This window comes from Acomys minous (genome assembly GCF_964271855.1).
Source record: "Acomys minous genome assembly, chromosome: 5".
NCBI lineage: Eukaryota > Metazoa > Chordata > Mammalia > Rodentia > Muridae > Acomys > Acomys minous.
The window spans coordinates 116,511,329-116,535,109 of NC_140494.1; the positions used below are offsets into that span (position 1 = coordinate 116,511,329).

Here is a 23,781-nt window from a genome sequence, read left to right on the forward strand (position 1 = left end):
GCTCCCAGTGGTCCGGTAAATGCATTGTCTGCAATGCTGTGGCACAGCTGTCTGCTGCTTTGAGATGGGACTTTGAGGTGTATATTCTCATGTGTCTTTCCCTCTTCTGGGTGACTCTGATACTAGGGCCATCATTTTGTCTCAGAACATACAACTGACACAGAAGACATAGGAAGCGAAGGAAGCCAAGCCCTGCCTCAAAACAACGTGACAGCCTCTGAAGGCATGAAGGTACAAGGAAGCCACTACCTCTTGTCGTGGAGGAAACATTGAAACCCACTGGGTTTCCTAACCCCTCTCTTCCAGCATCCATCCAATTGGTCCCACTCCAAGGATCTAATTGAATAGCCTATTCGAACTTGGGCCAGTGCTTGGGGCCAGTAGGTGCAAAGCCACACTGGCATTTGTGGGGTCTGGGAGCCCTGCACCAAGTGGGACCTTGTGGAGACCTGACCCAGAGCAAGAGAGAGGTCGACGAAGCTTTTCCTAAACCCTGGAAATCTCATCCTGAGATTGGCAGGAGTAGGGTTGCTCCCCCTGTCCCCCAGGATGGTGTGTTCCCTCCCCAGGAGCCCTGTGCCCTGACCTTTACTCCCTTCCAGGAGCCCTGTAGTCTTGTAGCCAGATTACACTCCCCAACCTTATAAAGAAATGCCTGACAACGTCCATTCCCTCCTAATAAGTAGCTTTTGCTCCACCATTAAACGAGCTGTCTCACTAAAGTTGTCTCCCAAGAGTCTGTTCTCACTCCCTTCTCTTCTCAGGCTCCTCTGGTTGTGATCTCTCACACACACTGCTGCAGGAGCAGAAGTGGAGCCTGAACTCGGCTGGGGCCACAGCATGGGGCACAGAGACCACCAGGGTATGCAGGAGGAAGGTGAGTGATCCCACCCCCCAGGGGACTGTGATTGGATCTTGCCTCCTCCTGATGAGGACTGGCAGCCTGTGCTTTCCTTCTCTCTCCTACTTTCAGTGTATGCTGTCCTGAGCATCTGGATACAGTGAAGTGACAACTAACACCTTCTGGCCAAGGCTACTCGTTGGCACTCATAGAAGCTCCCTAGTCCTCTGCCTGAACCCTCAGAGCCTTCATGTGCGTCAACCATAATCCCTTATCTTTTTCTCTCCTTAAAAAAAAAAAAAAACCTGGTAAATCATCAACTAGTTACAAGCCCTTAGGGTGTTTCTATTTTCTCTGAAATGTATTGGCAGATTTGCATCTAAGACTTTGGGAAGTCTGCGAAGGAGCCACACAGCCCCTGGGAACATTCACCTCTGCCTTGGTGCGTCCAAATCTTCTCTATCCTGGAAAATACCTCATCACATTAAAAGCCATCACCAAGTAGTAGGCTGCAAGCCCTGCTCAAGATCCATAGCATGAAAATTACCCAAAGGGAACTCACCTCCTTTTTGGAAGAGGTCCTTGAGGCAACCCTCTGGATGGTAGCAGGAGACATCTAAGACATTGATACATGTTCTTGGGCCATTTATCTTGCCCACCTCCAAGACAGGAAAGCTGCTCTCCCTCCATATTCTGCACATTAGAGCTGCTTCCACCAATGTGTGCATCCCTCTAAGCTGGGGACCATCAACGATGCTCCAATCCATCATCATATGACACTGATGATGATAAACTTCCTGAGGACCATCCCATAGTGGCCACTGCAACATTTGAAAAGGTTCTTTCCAATAAAAAACAAATGACATTAATGGCAGCTGGAACTCGGAGCCCTCTGGCTGCAAGATGCCTGTCAGGTCTTTGTGCTGAGGGCCTGCCAGCTGACACAGCAACAACTGGAGTCCAAGACTGATGGGCAGGATTCGCTGCTGCAGGATGAGATAGCACAACTGACCCAGAACTTAGGAGTTTTCTTTCTTCTTGATTTTTGTCGGAATTTTTTTTTGTTTAATAGCAAATATAACTCAATATTAAAGGTCCCTTCATGGGAATTTTTCCCTAATAGCAGGAACAACTGATTGTCAATGGTCCTTTCATGGGAGAAAACTGTAGAGGAACTAAAACTTCTAGTGCAAACCAAGCACAAGCAAGGCCTAAAGCCAACGCTGTTTAAGTAGCCAAAGGTATTATTCATGGTAGAGATGATATCTTGGTGTGGGGAGACTCTTTCACCACCCTCATCCCAACTGAAGGACCAATTAATACTTTCTCTATCCTCCCTAGGACTTACAAAACAGATTATTCCACCCACAGCATTCTTGGGAACAGAGATTTCTGTCACCTCAATATGTTCTCTAAAACCCACCTTTCCTTCCCTCAGACCTCAACTCTCCCTTCCCTTCAAGGCTTTCTGAGAAAACTTAATTGTCTTCAACCAAGGCTTCCCCTCCCCACAGCCTCTCTTTGATCTGCTAAAAGGGAAGAAAAACTCCTCCTCCCTTCCAGCTCTCTCTTCTGAGGCAGAAGAGGCTTTAGGGGTCATTAATACAATCCTAGAAGACATGACACTCAGTAGGTCTGATCCAACAATGCCTGTACAGCTTCCTATTTTAAACACCTTCCCCTACTCTCTTGAGCACTGTACCAGCCTCAAGAGTGCTAGCTTGGCTCTACACTCTGGTGGGCAGTGCACCTAGAATTCTGAGGTCCATGCACTTTCTGTTATGATTAGAAATAGCAGGGATGGAGCCCTGCAAACCTTAGGGAAACAACCTGACATCCTTGTCACCTCTTTTTTTCTCTCTGATATTCAGTGGCCACTCAGAAATCATTCCCACTTTGCTAATTGCCTAATCAGATTCACAGGGCAAATTGATAATGAAAAACCCTAATGAAAGATGGGATTCTGCCCTACCTCTGTGGCAGTGGCTGGTCTCCAACATAGGCTCTTTGAGAAGAAACCCATCACCGAGGTGCCCTCAGTATTTGTGGAAGGGGAATGAGGGAGCTCTGGCAATGACATATATCCCTGGAGATGAACCCCCCATTGCTCCATCACAGAGTTCCACCATCACTCCCCCTAGTATAAGAAACTAAATGCTATCTACTTAGCCCCCAAAGAAATTAATGCGTCCTTTAGTGTTAATTTGCTCCCCTGGTTATCGAGTTCCTTTGTCAAATGAGACAGCATCCCACTATCCATCCCCTCTGCTCATCCCTGTCTCCACCCTCTCACAGGAAAGAGCCACTCCCCTCTCCATCCGGCATGTCGGCTCTCACAGTCCCTTGCCAGGTCAGGTATCTGAGGAAAACACCATTGCTGACCAGGCCAACTCTACAGGAGTTGAGCAAGCCAATCAATTCCGTCCCCACTGCCAATGTTAATCAGGATAGGCATCGCAGGTTCAGAGCCAAAGGGACCACCACTCTGGTCAGGACACAAACTCTGCCAGCTGAGCTAACAGGTAGATAAAGATTTGCCTCCGTTACATCCAGCCACCTCATCCCTAGAACAACAAATCGACTTCTTGCCTGAGGGGGCCCTGCAAAACCAGAGGGCATTAGACTCGCTGTCCCTCAAGGAAGGGGGATTATGTGTGGCCCCGGGTGGAGAATGGTGCATTTATGCCAGTCATTCTGGGGCAATTAAAATTACTTTTGCTCAATTCAAAACTGACCTCCTCGGTAGAGAACAGGAAAGACACCAAGGTATAAATTGCAATGTTTAAAAAAAATATATATATGTAATTCAGTCTGCCCCCTTGGTTACCATCTCTGGTCACTGCACTAATAATGAGCCCTTCCTCTTGTCCTGCTCACCCCCTTCTTGCATATGCTCTACTTCTACCCTCTGGTATTTTCCCTAGCACTGTTTCTGGGTCTGCACTCACTTGCTTCCTGGCAGTACAGCAGGAAATGGAGGATGCAGTGGGTGTGGTGGTCACATCACTCCTCCCTCCCTCCATTGCAGGTGCCCTGAACCAGGAGCCCTGCCTCAAGCCGGCCTGTGTGGCAGGCTGAATGGGCTTCCCTACGAAAATGCTATGTTCTGAGGTGCTAGAGCCCACACTTCTTTGTGGCCCCACAACCCCTAGGTTCAGTGTGTGGCCAAGGCTTTTTAACTTATGGGGTGAGGACACTGCTGCTTCAGTTATCAGTTCTGTGGGCTGGGCCCAGTTAGCCTAGATGATGTAGCCTAGACTCTATGGTACATCAGTGTTATGAGGGAGGTTGCAGTCCCTCAGCGGCAAAATCAAAGCTGCCCATTGCTCCCCTCCTCAAAGAGCTGTCAGAGCCCCTCTCCTGACCACCCCAGCTGTCACAAGGAGCTGTCCCCAATGATGACACCTTTCCTGGCTCAGCCTGCTGCAGTCCATGGTGGGAGCATCGCCTCTGCAGGCTCTGTAGGCCACCCATGCTGCAGGGAAAGAGTTCCCTGGTGTGAACTGCCTTTGTAAACTTTGTAAACTCTGTAAATCCTCAAGGCAAGATAGTGGCTAGACTCCTTCCTGAGGAGCTCCAGCAGCCAGGCCCCTCCCCCAGACCTCACTATCATAACAGTGTTTCCAAATGCCATAAAAAATCATCTCCAGGCACTCAGTAGGACCCAGCACAGATTATAGTAATTTCACATGAACTATCTGACAAAGCCCCCACCAATTCCTGAACAGGAAGGCCCAACAATCTCTGAGCTACCCAGCTCAGGATTTAAAATCCCACCACTCTCACTCTGGAAATCCCTGCCCTAGAATGCTGTGCTCCCTACAAAATGTATAAAGGCTTTGTCTGCTCAGTGTCCTGCTGCCTTCCCCTGGGAGCAGAGGCCACCGCTCCTGGCTCATCCCCACCCGCCTTGGATTCATGCATCCAATAAATCCCTTCTATGAGATTTGCTGCCTGCTGTGACTCTCTCATTGGAAGAAGCCAAGAAGCAATGAAGAGAAGAGAAGAGGTGAAGAAGAAAAGTAGGGCTGAGGCTCCTCAGCTCCTCAGCTCAGCTGGGGAAACCGTCCCCTGGGAACCTCAATGCCCCTGCTCATGAGGCCTCCTCTCAGAACTGTGTACTTTGGGGGCTCTCAGGGTGGCCTTCCATTGGGGTGTCTTCCCCTGTCAGAGATGTGCAATTACTGGGCTTCTGGGTCTTAGCCTACACTATCTAAGCAGGAAGGCCAACAGAGGTGTTGGTCAGAGAGTTGGCGATGGCAGGTTCAGAGGGGGTTCTATATCGGCCTCTGTCACCCTTGGGGGTAGATGCCTCAGGAAAAAAAACAAACAAACCAAATGGCTGGAGAGCAGTGGTGGCAGGTCTGTGATGCCTGCCATGAAAAAGCGTTTGCTGCCTGAGGCAAGCCTGGAATGCACAGTGAAGCCCCATCTCAAGGTGAAAAGCAAAGGAAACCAATCTAGTACAGCTCCCTACTTTTGACTCCCTCATCAACACCCGAAAACATCCCAAAATGGCTGAAAAAAAAAAAAAAAAGAAAGGTGGGATAGGAGGTGGGGGGGAAGGAGAGTAAGAAAAAGGACAGGGAGGACGCAGCCAGGGGGAGGGGAAGCAGTGAGTTTACATGCGATCTGAGCCAGCCAGGCGTGCTCACGTGTTGCAAGGCAGGGAAAGGTTAGTTGCTCTTCAGCTAAGGGTGGGTGACAAACACAGCTGAAGGAAATGTTGTGGCAGAGTGCTAAGAAGTGGCTGATAACAGCAGAAGACCTAGTGTGAGAATTTTTCAACAGTGCATGTGTGCACCATTGATGCTTAGGAGACATATCTGAGCCCGAGACCGGCAGTCCAGCATTGCCAGGAAGCCAGCAGTCCAGTCCAGTAGCCAGCGCTAAACAGACACAGAGACTCGTCGCAATGGCACAATTCTGCAGAAACAGCAGGGCTCTGCGGAATTGGCATGAGTCAGTGGAAGCAGCCAGAATCAGGCAGAGTACCACAAGAAGTTCTCTGGAACTTTTTCTCCCTGTGAAGTGAGGGACAGTTCTTGGTGAAATCTCACATGTTGCATAAGAGAATAAAAAACATATGAAGTGACTGTTCCTAATGCCTTCCACAGAATCCTGGAGAGGATGTAGCAAAGTATCAAGTGTTGCTCTCGCCTTCCCCTTGCCCAGCTTCTCCCTTGATGGATGTTCTTATGCTGAGAACTATTGCTACTAGATGCAGGTACCAAACTGTACACATCCTTCTCTCATACCCTCAGTGGCTCTCTGTCAAAGGAGAAGCTGCAGCATCGCTTGAGACAGTTGGGCTGTGCCAAGTTGTACCATGGTGGTACCATGCTGCACCATCCAGCAAGCTGCTGTCTCAGCTGTAGTAGTTCAAGTACATAGAACAGGGCACCTCTCCCACACACACCTGCGGGGTGAGTTCCCATTTACAACTCTGAACGCGACTGCCAAAAACCACTGGGTATAAATGTCTGCACAGGCACAGTGTTGGAGGAGCTCCTCCACGCTGTTGGAGGAACAAGCTTCAGGAATACACCCTGCGGGACTGCACCTCACACATAATGAAGTGGCTGTCACGCAGCTAAACATCTGCCTTGACCTGCTGGTCCTGGACCCTTAAAGTTGTGTTTTCCACCAGCTGGGGAAGGCAGCCCTTTAGCTAATAGAGACTTTTATGAGATCATGAGTGACAAGTGTGTGGGCTGTGTGGATGGATAAAGGGAGGGGCTTAGTGGCCTAAGATCTTAAACTGGGCAAGGTTTGGGTTTCCTGGGACATTGTGGCTCCCCTCACCCTCTTGACTCTCTGAGCATCAGGCAGGTTTGTTCTCATGAAAACTTTGTAAAGTCTTTCCTGGATGGCCACCCACTTCATGTGCTTATACCTTGTGTGTCTGGTGTAGGCTTCTTCCTGGGCCTTCAGCCAGTCTGTCTTCTCCATCTGAGCTTTCCTGCTTCTTAGCCTTAGCCCAGAATAACTCACTGCATGAGGCTATTGTCACTAGGGCCCCCACCGTGTCAGCATCACAATTCACAGGCCTCCTCTTTGCTCTCAGCCAAGGTCCTGCCTGTCATCTTTCCCAGCCTTGTGAAGCATCCCTGTGTGCCTTCCATGCCTAGGACCAAGCAGAGTCCCATCCTCCTTCCCACAAATGCTGTCCTTGGAAAGTCCAGCACTCTGGTCTTCTAACCCTCGTATGCAAGGGAATGTTGTCCTGAGCTAGAAAAATGTTGGTCCCTTTTCCTGAGGACCATCCTGTAGGGACCTTGCAGCATTTATAAAGGTTCTTCCCAATTAAAAAAAGAAAAAGAGATTACTGGCATCTGGAACTCAGAGCTCTCTGCCTGCAAGATGCCTTTCAGGCCTTTCTGCTGAGGGCCTGCCAGCACACAGCAACCAAAGAATGATGGGCAGGATTCACTGCTGCAGCAGGAGATAAGAACACTGGTCCAGAATTTACAATCTTCTTGCTTCTTTGTTTGATTTTTGTTTGTTTTTTTCCCTAATATCAGAAATAGCTCAATATTAAAAGTCCCTTTATGAGAAACTGCCCAAAGTGGGAATAACCCATTGTCAATAGTCCCTTCATAGGAGAAAAAAATTTAGGGGAGAAAAAATTCTAGTATAAAACCAAATATAATCAAGGAATAAAGTACTAAACCAATGCTGTTTAAATTTCCAAAGGTATAATATGGATGATATTTTGGTGTGGGTAGACTCTTTCACCTCTGCATCTCAACTTAAGGATTTATTAATAACTTCTTTGTTGAATGATTATTAATATTTAATATTGGATTATAATTTTTTATCCATCCTAGGACTTAAAATTTATCATCAGATTAAACACCTTATTCTGCCCATTACATTCTTGGGAACAGAAATTCTTGTCACTTCAATACACCCTCTTAAACCCACCTTTCCTTCCCCAAACCTTACCTCTTGTTTCCCTTCAAAGCTCTCTGGGAAAACTTAATTGGGTCCGACCATGGCTTCCCATCCCCACCACTGCCCCACAGCCTCTCTTTGATATCCTAAAAGAGGATGAAAACAACTCCTCCCTTTGAGCTCTCACTTCTGAGGCGGTTGAGGCTATGGTTATATTAATGCGATCCTGAGAGACGTGACACTTGCTAGGTGTGATCCAACAATGCCTATATATCAACTCTTCCCTATTCTCATGGGAGCACTGTACCAGCCCCCAAGAGGGCTGGAATGGCTCCTCACCCCAGTGGGCATTGCACCTAGAATTCTGAGGTCGGTGCACTATTATGATTAGAAACAGCTGGGACAGAGCCCTGCAAACCTTAGGAGAAGAACCTGATAATCTTGCCTCCCCCTTTCTCTCTCTGATATTCAGGGGCTACTCAGAAATCACTCCCCCACTTTGCTATTAGACTAATAGTATTCACAGAACTCACAGTCCTTTGCCAGGTCTAACCAATATCTGAAGGAAACACTTGCTGATCAGACCACCTCTGCAGCAGCATTCCCAGCCTCTGTTGAGCAAGCAGACCAATTCCATTCACACACATACACAAATATATGAGAAGGACTTGACACTCATTCCTCCCATGCCCCTCTTGCTCAACCTCAGAGGATAATAAAGACACATTTCTCTTGTGCCAAAAACAAACAAACAAAAAACTATAGAAAGGACACATAAAACTCTAAAGGCCCAACTTTAAAAAACGAACGAACGAACGAACAAACAAACAAACAAACCACACCTCATCAACAGAACAGTACAGTGACTGAATGTGTCAGTGTGTGAAAAGATGTGCCGCTATATTGAAGGGCACTCCTAGAGCTGCTCTGACCAATTGAAATGCAGCCTGGATCTTCACCTTATGAGAGACTGGCCTCCTGAGCCTCTGCTTTGGAATTAGTAGCTGCTCATCCAGAGGCTATCGCACTGCTGGCTCTGGATATTGTCATCAAGGCAGCCATGACTGGGCTTTGCACATCAAAGGATGCTTCTGCTAAAATGCTGGGGGGTGGGGGGGGGGGTGGGCTCTCATTGCCTGTTATTTGTCTCTTGGCGCTAGTTCCAGCACTGTATAAAACAGAGGAAAATCTTTCTTCCTCTTATCCATGAAGACAGGACTGGTCCATTGAACCAGAGAGGCGAGTTTGTGCCCTGGGTCAGCTGTGGAGTTAAAGACACAGCAACACTGAGGAATTTGATTGCAAAACCCGCCCTCTGCTGGTGTATTATGCAACGAGAAAGCTGCAACAAGCTGCAACTCAGCAAGCCGCAAGGTGGCTTAATGCCATGTGTGCAACTCTGTATCAAGGTTCCACGCCTCCTGTAGGGATTCCTTGCTGCTAAAGCTGCAGCTTACCAGCTCAAGAGCTGGAAAACCCTTGAGCTCTGCCCCAAACAGAGATCTCCCTCTCTCAGCTGGGTTCACTCTTCTCCGCCTGAGGAGCACAGATCCCCACACTCCTTACTCAAGGAATGTCTCAGTTTTTAGGGAATTTACAGTTTCAAGTCCCTTTGTCCCGATAAGAACCCACCGAGCAAGCACCTGTGCTTCCTGAAATGCCTCTCCACATCAATGAAGAATTGACGTGTCTTACTTATTCCTTCAAGCCAATGATCTATACCCACCCTGGGTATCCCTACCTTTCCAAAGTTCTATGTAACCCTCATTCACCATGAGTAAAATTGATCTGCCTCCCCAAAGCTGGTCCTGGGTGTCATGCCCAGGATCTTGTCACATGATCTTGATATATTTCTTAAAGCTATATTCAATATGGCGTCTGAACTGATCAAAGCGGCCAAAGCTCTAACAAGTCCACTATGTCTAGTAGCTGTATATGCTGAGATGACCATTTACTTCACTATATGAAATTTCATAGGGAAAAGTCTTTCCTAAGGAGCATTATTACCCAGGCTTGATACTGAGATCGAAGCCTTCCAAATGGCAGAAAGAGGACCTTAAAGCTCTTCATGGTGAGGCTATGTTCCCCTACATCAAAGCCCTCAAAATGGAGAGGTGTGAGCCCCTTGCACCTGATCACTATCCTAATCCGTGTAAAGTACAAACTTTAGAAAGAAGAAATTTGAAACTAAATTTAAGGACTACAATTCCACCCAGGAGGGCTTGGAGCTGGGGGAGGGATGGGGGTGCCAGCTCAGAACAAGAGTGGGGTAGGGGCATATCCGAACCCTCAAAAATTCCCCCAACTCCTCAAAATGTGGAAACAAAATAGTGTACACTAAAAACAATATGAGAAATATAAGACAGGTGAATTTTTGTTTGCCGATATTGATGAGACAGGATAGAAACACGAGCTAGAGAAAAATCTGTTGGCCCCGTATCGCTTACAGGCAGGAATGAGAGAAGCAATCTCTATTCTTTTTCCAACTATAGCAGTTATTGGAGCTCAGGATATGACTATCCTAGAGGCAGCAGGAGGAGAAGGGATTCACTGGGAGGGCCCAAGAGCAGCGAGGCCACCCTACAGCTTCAGAGGCTGAGGGAGCAGAGAAGGTGGTGAGATCCATGGAGGTGTGCGTGCCTCTTTTCAATGCCTAAGGGTAAGCAGTGCTGTCCGTGGGTTTTGCTGTGCCTGCTGGAGGGCTCTGCCATTCACCACTGATCTTGGCCAGAGCACCTGCTCCCTCTCCTGCTTCTGGCATCCCATAACCTTCAGGCTTGTGAATTGTGTCCAAAAAAAAAAAAAATCTTTGTTTTGGCATTGGGGTACTGACTTGGCAGGATACAACGCTCTCGTGGGTACTGGTCCAAATCTAGAAAGATGGGTCTTAAAGTGCAGGCCCATCACTGTGAAATGAACAGGCCTCCTTCTGATTCTTCAAGGCTCAAGCGCTACCATGTTCCTCTCTACCCTGCCGTCCCCACTTTAGGACGCACATAGGTTAAGACAAGTCTCTGTCAGCTACAGAGGCCTGGGAGGTGTCACCTCATTTCCAGACTGTTCTTCTCACCTTTGAGAGTCTTGCAGGGTACCAGGCAAGGGAGGTCAGAGGACTACCTGTCCATCTGAGGTCTTTAGACTCAGTTAGTGGTGAAGTTTATGGGCTTTTGGTCCAGCTTTCTCCCATGTCTAAAATATTCTTGTTTGAGTACTCAAAATGCATCCGTTGTGCTTACAAGTCCACCCACTCCAACGTCTACCCAAATTCACAGAGTGAATCCCCCTTAACATTTGTATACCGACTCTTGGGACGTCTCCTGGCTTTTGTTTACCTTACATGCAAATTTTACTCTCCTTCCCTGTCTCCCCCCCCCCCCCCCCATCATCTTGTGTCTGCCCATGACCAATGTCTTTCCTCTAAGTTTTCTGGTATTAAAGTGTGCAACACATTTTTTTTTTTTTGCTTTTATACCTTTTATTTCAGTGAAGGTTGATATGCCACAGTTAACTTCGCCAACCATTTCTCTTGGCCACTTATACAGCAAAGAACTTGATTTTCTTAATTTATTTGTTCATTTTGCATCCCTATTGCAACTCCACTCCCTCTGGGTCCCCCCCAATCCCACCCTGCCACCCACATCCCCCAAACAGCCCCCCACCCCCAGCATGTGGACCACTCTTGATTGCCTCGATGCTGTCTCAGTTCTGAGGCACTGTCCCCTCAATTGTCTTCTTGGCAAAAATGAGTGTCTGACTCACATTCTCTCTCTGTTCATGCTCTGTATGTCCTAGGTGCTCCTGCTTTACCACATATCCTGCACAGCCTACAGAGGACCCACCACTCTGGCACATACTTTAATTATCTCTTACCCAGAGTCTCCCTGAACTTCCTGCTGTTGCCTGCTTTCCCACGAATCACTGCCCTACTTGGCTTCCTCACACAGATGCAAGCCCAATGGTGAGAGGACAAAACCCAGCATTTCTTGGAGGAATTCTCACAACGACATTGACGTAGGATTTACTCTGTCATCTACTCAGTCCTTTTACCCGAGTGCAGATATGAAGGGCTGCTGGCAACCGACTGTTCAATCAGGCAAGCAGCACTTAGAGGAAAGAGCTTAGTGCCAAGAAAGAAACATCCCTAGCACAAGACAAAGAGGAAGAACCGAGCCATCCAAGAAGTCTTCTCAAACTGGGACAGCAGTGAAGCATGGGGTGGTCACCTTGGCCCCTCCGTGGAACACCTGCTACACAAAGTCCCCCCATCAGTGACCACCCAGACAACAGTATATAGCCAATTACAAGTCTTTATTGCACCTAGCTAGGACGACACTCAGGCATCAGGACCAAATATAAGTCCTGGATGTCCAGAGAATGATGTTTTTGAAGACAAAAAAGTACATGCTAGCATCTTGCTCAGCAGCAACAGAGGGGCTTCCGAAAGCAGGCAGTTCAACTAAAGGTAAGATAAGTGATTGATTGGTGGGAATTCTGAAGGAGCAGGCAGTTTAACTGAAGCCAAGATAAGTGATTGGCTGCTGAGGGTTCTGAAGGAGCAGGCAGTTTAACTGATGCCAAGATAAGTGATTGGCTGCTGGGGTTTCTGAAGGAGCAGGCAGTTTAAAGCAAGCCATTTTAAGCTAGCTGGGGCATCTTGATATTGGGTCCTAAATTAGACATTAGTAATTTTCCATGCTATTCTCCATCAAAAAGGTCAAATTCTGGGGCTGGTTAAGAGCATCGACTATATTTCCAGAGTATCCGGGTTCAATTCCCAACAGCTGATGGCAGCTCACAATTGTCTGTACCTCCAGCAGTTTACAACTGCCTGTAAACTCCAAGAGCCAACACCCTCACACAGACAGACATACAGGCTAAACCCCAATGCACATGAAAAAAAATCTAAAATTAAAAATAAAAATAAAATTTAAAAGCCAAAAAGGTCAAATTCTAGTTAAACTTGAAATGGCCTCAGCAAGAATACAAGATGGAGGAACTTCTATATTGTATGTGCCAGTCACAACCCGAGACTATGACAAATTTTTGAGTAAAAATTCTTTCCAAGCTAGGCATGGTGGCACACACTGTAGGTTACAGAACTTGGGAGGCAGAAAATGTAGATCTCCGCGAGTTCACGTCCAGTCTGATCCTCATCACAGGGAATTCCAAGCCAGCCAGCCAGGGCTATGTAGTGAGAACCTGTATTAAAACAAAATCAAACAAGCAAAAACAACACAACTCGTCCCTATTTCTTGACACTCTGCCCACTCTGCCCACAGATTCTTCACCTTTCACCCATGAGCAGCTGTGTGCCCACCAAAGTACCTATGAACAGGAAGACCTACAACCATTACCTCTTTATTTCTGGTCCTTCCAAAGTCTGGACACAAGCCCTTGGGCAGTGTCATAGTGGTCCCACAGATGATGTACTCAAGCCATAGTTTCTGGCACTTAGCTTGACCAGCAGAAATGTCTCTGGGTCCCTTTGGGAGGCTTCCAATGGACTAAACCTCTGAATCCATAAGCCTGCTCAATTTTTTTCTTTGTAAGTGTTGCCACGGTCAGGCTAGAAAGATGGCTCAGAGGTTAAAAGCACTGTCTGCTCTTCCAGAGGTTCTGAGTTCAGTTCTCAGCAACCACATGGTGGCTCACAACCACCTGTAATGAGATCTGGTGCCCTCTTCTGGCCTACAGGCACACATGCAGGCAGAATACTGTAAACACAATAAATAAATCTTTAAAAAAAAAAAAGAAAGAAAAAGAAAGAGCATTGGCTGCTCTTTAAAAAAAAAAAAAAAGAGTTGCCATGGTCATGGTGTCTTTTCACAGCAATAAAAATCCTAAAACACCTACGTCGTATGCAGAACAACCACCAAAGACTTTAAAAAATGCATTTAAATGTTCATTTAGCATTCTCCCTGAATGCTATGTAGCAGAGGAAAACTGAGGTTCTGCACCTTCTGTAGACACCAATATGTGTGTGAGCTTCTCTCTCTCCTGGCTTCATCCAGACATGGAATAGCTGTGTGAGTGTGAGAAACAGTGAGAGGAGATCTCGCAGGGTCATGCGGCCCGCATGAGGAGCGTCCAAAACAAGAAAAGAGTGAGGTCATCAGTAGGCGATGGCATTCCTATTGAGACCCCTGGGACAGAGCGTAGGAGGAGGTGGACGCCTCCTCCTCCTAGAGAGGTAGGGGAAGTGGGAGAGTAGATGACAAGGACTCCGCAGTCCATCTGGAATAATGATGAACGAAGGCCCAACAAGAGACAACTTGAGGCAGACAGCACCCATTTTGAAATTGGGCTTCAAGGCTTTCGTTTCCTCCTAGAAGGGAAGACTTGGCAGAGGGCAGAGGAGGAGTGGTCAGAGGTCCAGGGAGCAGGCTGGTCACATTGCAGCCACACTCAGGAAGCAGAGAGCAGACAGAACTGGGGCTCCACTCTTAAGCCTTTAGTCTGCCTGCAGTACTCGCTTGCTGCAAGGAGCTGCCATCATCTAAAGGTTCCAAACTCTGGGACTCTCAACCAGTTCCACTACATGAGTGCATGAGGTTATTCTCTTCCAAAGCCAGGACATAAGCTATGTTGCTTAGGGCGTTGTATAAATTGACTTCTAATGCTATGTAATGGATTTTCAGTAGAAATACGAGGACTCATTTTCTCATGTGATGCATTTTATCATCCTTGCACTGAAGAAGATAGTGTGTCTCAATAGAAACTGCCTCCTCATCCTCATGGCTATACTTTTTCTTTCTTTCTTTCAGATTTATTAAGTACACAGTGTTTTGCCTGAATATACACCAGAAGAGGGCACCAGATCTCATTATAGATGGTTGTGAGCCACCATGTGGTTGCTAGGAATTGAACTCAGGACTTCTGGAAGAGCAGCCAGTGCTCTTAACCTCTGAGCATCTCTCCAGCCCAGACTCTACTCTTTTATTAATAAGTAGTTCAGTCATTGTACATGTGTTACCTCTAGTGATATCACACCAAATGAAACTGAGAATCTTCCTGGAAGCCACACAAGATGCACACATATCAAAGAATGAAAAGTGGATGAAGAATACATTATTTTCTATGTCTAATGGCATACAAATGAGTGGAAAGTATATTATGGGGAAAAAATCAGGCTTTCATAAACACTTGGTCCTGGTCCCTCTATATACCCAGAGAAGACCAGGTGGACTGCTCAGGCAAAGAAGAGCCTGGTTTCATGTCCGAAGACTCAGCCAATGGCTACATGGAGAGGAACTCATATTTGTGAGGCATTAATATTGAAAGATGATCTGCTTTTTGATACTAGACAATTTGATACCTGGCTTTGATCTACACAGTGTCCTGGGGCAAATATCTTTTAGACAGGACCTGGGGACCATGTTTCAGAACAGTTGGAGACTCATGCTGACCTGACTTTAAAAGCAGACACTGAGTGTGCAGGCAGGCTAACATATCATTGAAAACCCTTTACCTGACTCTGCTGGACGTGTTTCTGGAGAAGCAGACATACATCATAGAAGAACAGCCAGTGGCTTGAGAATTTGAAGCCACGGAGTTGATTAGAATGTCAAGATTAGTAAGCTGTGATCTTGTGGCAGGACCTTCCGCCAATCAGCTCCTGAGATTGTTATCCCACACGCCTTCTATTGATTAAGCCACTGAGGAACAGCACAATTGTGTGCCCTTTGTTTGTGCTGGGTGGGTTACTGCAGCTGGGATGTCAGGTTTCCATCATAGTACAGATGCTGTCAAGCCATAGAGGGAAACCATGCTGACCATCACAGTGTTGATGCTCAGCATTCAGGGCGTTCATCCTCTGTGAGCTCTGGGTCATCCCTGAAACCCGCCCCCGAAGCCCATCAGAAATGCCGTGGTCTGTTATTGACATTGGGAGTGAGATACGTGTGTCCAGTCATTTCTGAGGCTGAGTGGTGTGTCCAACTGGAATAGTACCAAGAGTATTGCTACAGGACATACTTGATGCCTCACCTCTGTGGAAATCATGTGGAGCTGAGGTACAGACCCTCAGTGGCCAGCAGGCGAAAGAGCATTCTTATATGGACATTAATATGAGGTGGATGCCTGAACCTGGACATTCGTTTCACATGAACATAAGGGAGGATCTAATAAAGAAACACCAGAAGTAGATAGAGATGATATGTGGAGGAGATTTTGTGAAAAAAAAAAATATATATATATATACACACATACCTACAATGACAAATAACAGTATCAGTGTCTTCCACTCATGTAGTACCTATCAAAAGAAAATACATATCAAAAGAAAAATCATCAGTGTCAGCTCTTCCTGTCCATGGCATTAAATCTCTTTCTTTAAAACTTTCTGTGTATTGTATAGGTTCAGATCTCATAAGCTTGAGCTAGAGCCATGGAAGAGCAGTTAAAAGCACTTGCTACCTTCCCATAGGAGCCGTGCTAGGGTCCAAGGACCCATTTGGTCCCTCACAACTATATTTAACTGCAGTTGCAGGAGATCCAACAGGCCTCAAGTACCAGACATGCATGTGTTGCACATACATGCTAGCATGATAGTCACTCACATATATAAATTGAATAAATATATTAAAGGCCATCTAGGTATGGAGCAAGAGATGACTCAGCTGATAAATGAGTTGCTTAGAAGAGCTGTCTGTTAGATTTCTGGAATGCATGGAAAGACTGTAGGAGAATCAAGTCTATAAAGGTGTTATCTGAGGTGCATATAAGTGTACATGATAGGTGGACCTATACATTAATGTGTGCCATAAAATGATGATGACAATGATGATGAAATTTCAAGATAAAACCATGTATGTTCCTGGTGGATATATAACCTGTATATGCCGACCAGTGCTGGTTAAATTTGTTTTGGCATCTATCAAGAAGGTAGTTCAACTCTCCTGGCTGCAATCTTCTCAGTAGGAGGGTCAGAAATCAGTCATCCCATCATTTAATTCCGTGCTGACCCATTCAAAGATGGACAGCTTCGTTTGCCTTAAGGGTCTCATCATTTGGAAGGAATCATGCTCCATTTCTGATCTGTTGTCGGCTCTTCCCCTGCTGTCCTCTCCCCAGAGAGGAGGACGGTCTAGAGCAGCCACCCTTGCTGGTTACTCAGCAGCAGCTGTTATGCTGGACACACCTTGGGAAGAGACAGAGTGACCCTTGTCTGCGATCAGTGCAGCAGCTGCCATGTCCTGGGAGGTGAGGACACAAATTAATGACTTTTACCTCATTCCCAACCTGAGCTCTCCACCTTTGAGTGACTTGAAGAATACCAGGCTAGAGAGGTTAGGCCTGTTTATCTGGAAGCCTCGGACCTAGTGAGGAGGGATATAGTTTTTTTGTTTTGTTGGTGTAGTTTTGGCCTGTTGTTCAAAAAGATTCTTGCTACAGTACATAAGAGGCAAAGGATGGGCTTTCATGCCCTCTCTACAACTATGGTAGGTATCACCTCTCCGATGAACTCTGGTGCCACAGACTCACACATGTCCAAACCCCACTTTCTATCCCATTGCCGTGGCTGCCTGAGACGAGTTTGTCTCCTGACATCTGTGGATCTCCCGCGGGTTCCACTCAAGAGCGCTATGAACTGTTTCTTCAGTTCTGTAGGCCCTAGTGTGTAAGCTAAGCATTCTTTCCTCCAGTTGTCTTCCCAGGAGCCTCTGCAGTAACGTCACAGCCTCTGCTCATCACAGAGTGTGGTGACCTGGCCCACGCTCTCTCTTTGCCCATGCGCTGAATCTGTCCTGTGTGGCCTGCCTAGCCCCAAGACCATCTCCTTTAATCACCCTTTCTCGGATTACGTCTTACCCAGAGTCTCCCCTGTCTTCCTCCTGAATCCCTGAGCCAGTTTGGCAGTGAGTTCCCTGCCTGGCCATCCACAGAGATTGTAGGACCTTTTTTACCTACTACCTTGCCCCTGACTTTTTGTCTCTGGTCTCATTGTCCACAGGACCTGAACTAAGCCTCTGCTGTGTTTCTCCATTCTCTAAACTGAGTGTTTTATTAATAGCTCTTCATTTACCCATGAGTACCTCATTCCCCCATGAATCACGGCCCTACTTGACTCCCCCACAAAGCTGCTCACATGTGCTTGACCCTAATGCTGAGAGGCCAGACCTGACCACTGAAGCAGTCCTAGGAAGACACTCATTTGAGACTTAGCATGTCACCTCAGTTGCTCCTTGGGGCGCAGCTATGAAGGCTGCTGGTGACCAGCTGTAGGAGCAGGAGAACTGCATCAGGAGGGGGATGTTCATTATCCTAAGTGTTATTCCCAGCACGAGAACAGATGCAGAAAAAAAGGTCAAAAGTGAAGAAACTTCCCCCACACGTGGCCGGAGCAGGGAAGAAGGCACCTCAGGTGGTCACCTTGATCCTTCCAGGGAATATCAAACATTGTGACAGAAACTTGGTCAAAACCTCACCGCTGTCTCTTGACCAATTTCCAGATTTGGTTTTCCCAGTAGAGGTCCATGTTGGATCATCACCTCTTCCACAGGAAGGCAAAAAAGAAAAACCAAGGAGTTCCTTGTTCTTTCCCCCCAGAATCCTGGAGGTGGCCCGAGCGTTTCAGAGCATCACGTGCTGTTCTCACTCTGCTCTGGCCTAGCCAGCCCTCAGTGTCTGTGATGGATTATCCTGTGTTGAGAACTACTGGGAGATGCAGGTACCAAACTGTACACATCCCTCTGTGATGCTCTCTGCGGCTCACTGTCAACTGAGAAGCCGCAGCATAGCTTGAGACAGTTGGGCTGTGCCAGGTAGTAAGTACATCAAGACTGCCACCATGTGGCACTACTTGGCAAGCTGCTGTCCCTGCTGCAGTGGTTCCTGTGCACAGAACAACGCACCTGTTCCGCATACACCTGTAGTGTGAGTGCCCATTCACCTGATACAAAGCAGTTCTTTCTAGAGGAGCCGGGGATATCTCTGTGTAGCCTTGACTGTCCTGGTCTCACTTTGTAGACCAGACTGGCCTCGAACTCACAGCCATCCGCCTGCCTCTGCCCCACCCCCCTCAGCTCCCCACGGAGTGCTGGGATTAAAGGCGCGCACTGCCACCACCACCGCCAGGCTTCAAAGCAGTTCTTTATAAGCCAGCCAGCAACCGCTAGGTACCAATCTCTGCATAAGCTTGCCCACCACCCTGTTGGAGGAAATGCGCCCTACACGGCTGCACCTCATACACGGTGAATGCACATGACCCGCTGGTCCTGGACCATTCTGGTTGTGTTTTCCACCAGCTGGGGAAGCAGGTGGCAGCCCTGCAGCTAATAGAGACTTTTATGAAATGACAAGTGTGTGGGCTGTGTGAATGGACGAAGGGAGCCGTATTTCTGTGCTCTGGCAGAAGCCACACCTTCTGCTGATCTTTGAACTTTGCCTTCTCCTGGGAGAACCCTTTGTGTTGCTTAAGATGCCCAAGGAGCTTTGCTGCCCCTACCACTGAGAGATAAAGGAGAGATTTTCTGGGGAGTGACTTCTTCTCAGCCTGCCTGAGAAGCTAGGGGAGGGGACCCTAACAAGAGACTCGCTGTAACTTTGATATACAGACTGCGCTCCCTTGAATTAAAACAGAGGCCTCGATCGATCGATAGCCGGGTCCTGGCCTTCATCTCTGCGTGTCTCTGCAATTCTCACTCCTTCTCTCGGGTGTACCCTGATTTGACATGTTCCGCGGGACCAGACATAAAGGGAGGGCTGAGTGGTCCTAAGATCTTAAACTGGGCAAGGGTTGGGTGTCCTAGGGCATTATGGCTCCCCTCACCCTCTTGACTCTCTGAGCATCAGGCAGGTTTGTTCTCATGAAAACTTTGTAAAGTCTTTCCTGGATGTGCCTATGAAATGCCCAAGTCATGAAATCTTCGCAGACTACAGAGACTAGCCAGATGCAATGTACCCAGGGTCTTTTTTTTATTGATGGAGCTAGTTCCCCAGAAGCTGAGAAAGGTGGGCAGCCTTGGCGCCTTGGGATACAAGGTTTATAAAAGCAGAAACTGCAAGCGGGGGTTTTCCAAGCCTTGGGGTCACATAATTGGGTAAGGGGCTTAGGGGAAGTTGGCCTTAACTGATAAGGTACAGGCCGGAGGAGCTTGAGTCATGTTGCAGGGGGACTCTTATCTAGACATTTTATCTGCTGTAGCTGTTACACTGCGGGTCTCCCACACAACTGGGGAAGGAGAAGCTGGCCCTAATCTGATAAGGTGACCTTTTGCTTGGATCTCAGGGAAGTAAACCCCTCTTCTAGCTCCCAGGGAAGTTGACTTTAAGCTGATTAAGCACAGGCGGAGGGGGGCGGGGCTTCTGCTCAGGGAAGCTAGCCCTTGTCCAGGTCCCACACTTGTACCTTCTGTGTCTCGTATAGGCTTCTTCCTGGGCCTTCAGCCAGTCTGTCTTCTCCATCTGAGCTTTCCTGCTTCTTAGCCTTAGCCCCAAATAACTCACTGCATATGGCTATTGGTACCAGGGCCTCCCACTGTGTCAGCATCACAATTTACAGCCTTTCTCTTTGCTCTCAGCCAACTTCCTGCCTGTCTTTTTTCCAAGCCTTGTGAAGCATCCCTGTGTGCCTTCCATGCCTAGGACCAAGCAGAGCCACATCCTCTTTTCCACAAATACTGTTGTTTGAAAGTTCATTTCTCTGGTCTTCTGGCCCTGTGTGCATGGGAAGGTCGCCCTGAGCGGGAACATTGTTGGTCCCTTTTCCTTGCAATGACACACTGTTCTGGTTCTCTAGCTGTGCTTTTTTCCCTTATCGACTTTGCAGCAGTATCTCACTAAATAATTCAGACTAGCCCCTGACTCAGGGTGTTGCTGCCTCTCTAGGACTGGGATTATATAGGTGGAAGCCACCACATTCAGATTTTCAGTTTCCTTTTAAAAATTTATCTTATTGATTGGTTGATTGATTTAGTGAGTAAGTGAGTGAGGAATGAGGGAGGGAAGGAGAGAGGGAGGAAAGAGGGGAGGGAGGGAGGGGGTCAGGGGACTTAGCGAATGTCCTAGAGGACACAGAAATACTGCAATATAGTGTTCTAGGGAAACTCAGTTATTCAGCCAGGAGTTGCTGAGGTGGCATGGCCTTTTCTGTCTTGGGGAATTGGTCTGGTACCCCTGGCCCTTTCTACAGTCTTTGCTGCCTGCAACCCCACATTCTAAGGACATAGCCTCTGCCCAACCATTTCCAGAGCACCACAGGCCACTACCCTTCCCAACTGGGTGCTTTGCCGTGGGTTCCCAGTTCAGAATGGAGAAGGCCGCACAGGTAAAGTTCTACCATGGAACTTGGGGCTGGGCTGTCCCATATTCATGATCCCACGTGTTCATTGGTGTTGAGCTGAAATGCCAGTGTTAGTGCTGTATTGAGTGTGAGGAGCTCAGGGTCACTGAGGCCCTCAGCCAGTCTCCTCTTTATGCCCTTACTCTCCCTGGGACCCAGAGAGGTCAGGCCCCTTTCCCTGGGCTGCCTGCTTGCTGGGAATCTGAGCCTGGAGTTAAGCTGCCTCCCACTGCTTAGATCTGAAGACCTCACCCACTCTGTGGCTTATGGGTGTGGCCGGAGGGTTGCCTCTGCCCCTCTTCTGGGTGTCTGTGCTTCCCTTGCTGCCTTCTGCTTCCTCCTCCCTCTAGAGCAGTTTTCATGGTCATCTACCCATGGTTCTGGCTCTCTGACTATGGGTTTTTTTAATATTTAATAATTAAAGCAACAATAGGAAGAAGGTACCAGGCAGCAGATATTATGCTTATATGTAGTTTATTAAATGAGCATGGGGGGGGAGAAGGAAGAAGGGGGAGGGGGTACCCCAGAGAGAAAGGAGAGAGAGAGAGAGAGAGAGAGAGAGAGAGAGAGAGAGAGAGAGAGATATGAAGTAAAGAGAGAGGACAGAGAGAGCAAGCCACATGGAGGTTTGTCCTTTTATGTGGCCCTGGACAGGGTCACACCCCATGGCAGGAGGCAATGACATCACAGGGAGGCGGACTGAAGCTGAATACTAACATTCCTATCTCTTCCTATACTTAAAAAATGAAGAATATTGGATTGTTTTTATACAAGGCAAACTAAAGTATATAAATGTAGGTTAGGGAGAAAAGAGAGAGAGGGGGAAAAAAAGCAATAGCAACAAAATGTCCAAATTATATAGTGAAGGGGAAGGAAAAGTTCTGCCCTGAAAGTTTAAGGTGGAGGGCAGGCTATGCCAGCCAAGTCCTGCAGCAGACAGGGACCGAGGAATGCTGGGAGAACCTGGAGCTGTCTGTCCTGATCCTTGAGCACACCGTCTCAGCCTTTTGCAAATGGATAAGGGTCACGAATTAATTGTCTTAACTACTTCCTGCTGACAGTAGGGCGGCAATAGGGGGTTAAAAGGCTGAAATGTTGGCCAGGTTCTGGAAGAACAGGCTGTTGCATTTGTTATCCAGGGTCTCAGAACATCTGCAGCTGGGAAGGGCAATTCAGGTCTGAGATACCAGAAGAACTAAAATTGGATTTCAGGGTAACTGGGGTAAAGGTTAAGAAATAGGCCTACAGGAGATAATCTGGCCAGCTAAGAAGAGCAGCCCCCACTAGAGATAGCATTGCCTAGTGACTGACCCGAGGGTCTCACCAGAGATAGAGTTGATAAGAGCCCCAGTCTTATGGCCACATTCCTTCCTGCCCACCTGAGATAGTGTTACCTAGCAACTGACCTGTCCTGTCGGGGAGAACAAAAGAAGTTAAGCCATGGGTAGTCTTGGCGCCCTTTTTTCTGCTTAAAGGACATTGAGAGGATAGTAGAACCTCAGATCACAGCCCTGCTGCTCCTGAGACCTAGCATTTGGGGGATCAGGTGCATCCCAGCTCGGAGCTGAATTAAAGGTTCCTCTTGCATTTTACAGCAGTTTCGTGTGTTTTCTGGTTCTTTTGGGGGGATCGATCTGGGCGCAACAGGTCCAGCCAGGAGAAACAATGCAGGTCCAGCTGGCACTTTTGGGCAGCTGCTTTGACGATGTCCCAGATGTAGGAAGTCTGGCAGGACAGTGGAATATATAGATGTGGGCAGAAGACAAAGTTAGGGTAGAGAGAAAATTCCATTTAGGTGTACGTTTGAAACTCTTTGGAGAGCAAAGAGAAAACACTTGAGACAATGCTGACAATTTGTGAAATTTTGGGGAAAGCAAAGAAAAGGTCTGGATATGGGAGCTTCCTTCCATTTACCCAATTGCTGGCAATAATTAAAAGGCTTTAGTTTGGGTTTGGATCTATCTAGATTTGGTTGCGGAGGCATGTAAGCTTAGAAGCCCTTAATGTGGGCGTAGGGATTTGAGATTCTCTAAAAGACACCCCAAAGGCATGTTAGAAGGCACAGACAACTGGATGTTTCCTATGGGGAGGTGAGGTCAGTAAGCTGTCAAGGTATCCCCAAAAACAGATAGTGACCCAAGGGACTGGTGCAGACCAATCAGTTAGTAGCTTGTCAGCACTAACCAGCGACCAACGGTGTAGCTTAACAGATGAGCTAGCTTCAAGGATGCAGCTATGAGTGCACTCGAATTTTTTAAACAGCAGCTGTCACAGAAGAGCAGAAAAGGCTACATCAGAAAAACATCAGCAAAGAGGTTGGGTACCTCCACCTCCAGTGAACCAGAGAGGTGTCAACAGTCTCTTGGACAAAGGGAAGTGTTTTCTCGGCTCGGAAGGGAGAATTTAGCTGGTGTTGGGTGCAGAAAGGTGGCAATCAGGTAGTTAGGGAAAGGGGAGTCCCAAAACCAGTGAGAAGAGAGAGGAGTCCCACCCTTAGAGATAGGCAATTGGCGAGAAACCTAGGCTCTGGATTGACAGTACTTAGCTGTACTCCATTTGACCTTACAAGAATCCTTTCAAGTTTAAAATTTTGGGAGATAAATTTCAGACACATAGCATCATCACTGTAATCTGCAGTGACATACCCATTGCTCGGCATGTGATCATTATAGGAAAAGGGCAGTGGACATATAGCACAGTACAGGCTTGAGGAAAGAGCTTGTGTTAAGACATGTTCTTAAAACACCTCCTTGGATGCTTT

The 23,781-nt window shown here is 47.5% G+C and overlaps 1 protein-coding gene across 10 annotated transcripts in view; it reads left to right on the forward strand.

The window, feature by feature from the left end:
- Positions 1-15,898, forward strand: part of LOC311597834 (uncharacterized protein) — a 60,933-nt gene extending 45,035 nt beyond the window's left edge. For 8 of the 10 annotated variants that reach the window (XM_084782308.1, XM_084782311.1, XM_084782309.1 and 5 more), the window contains 3 exons: positions 146-231; positions 765-877; positions 974-5,367. The gene's annotated coding sequence lies outside the window, so the exon portion shown is untranslated. Of the gene's footprint in view, positions 1-145; positions 878-973; positions 5,368-11,530; positions 12,201-14,502 lie in introns of those variants that run through there. The other 2 variants (XM_084782307.1, XM_084782305.1) reach the window with 2 other exon arrangements.
- Positions 15,899-23,781: the final 7,883 nt, after the last annotated feature.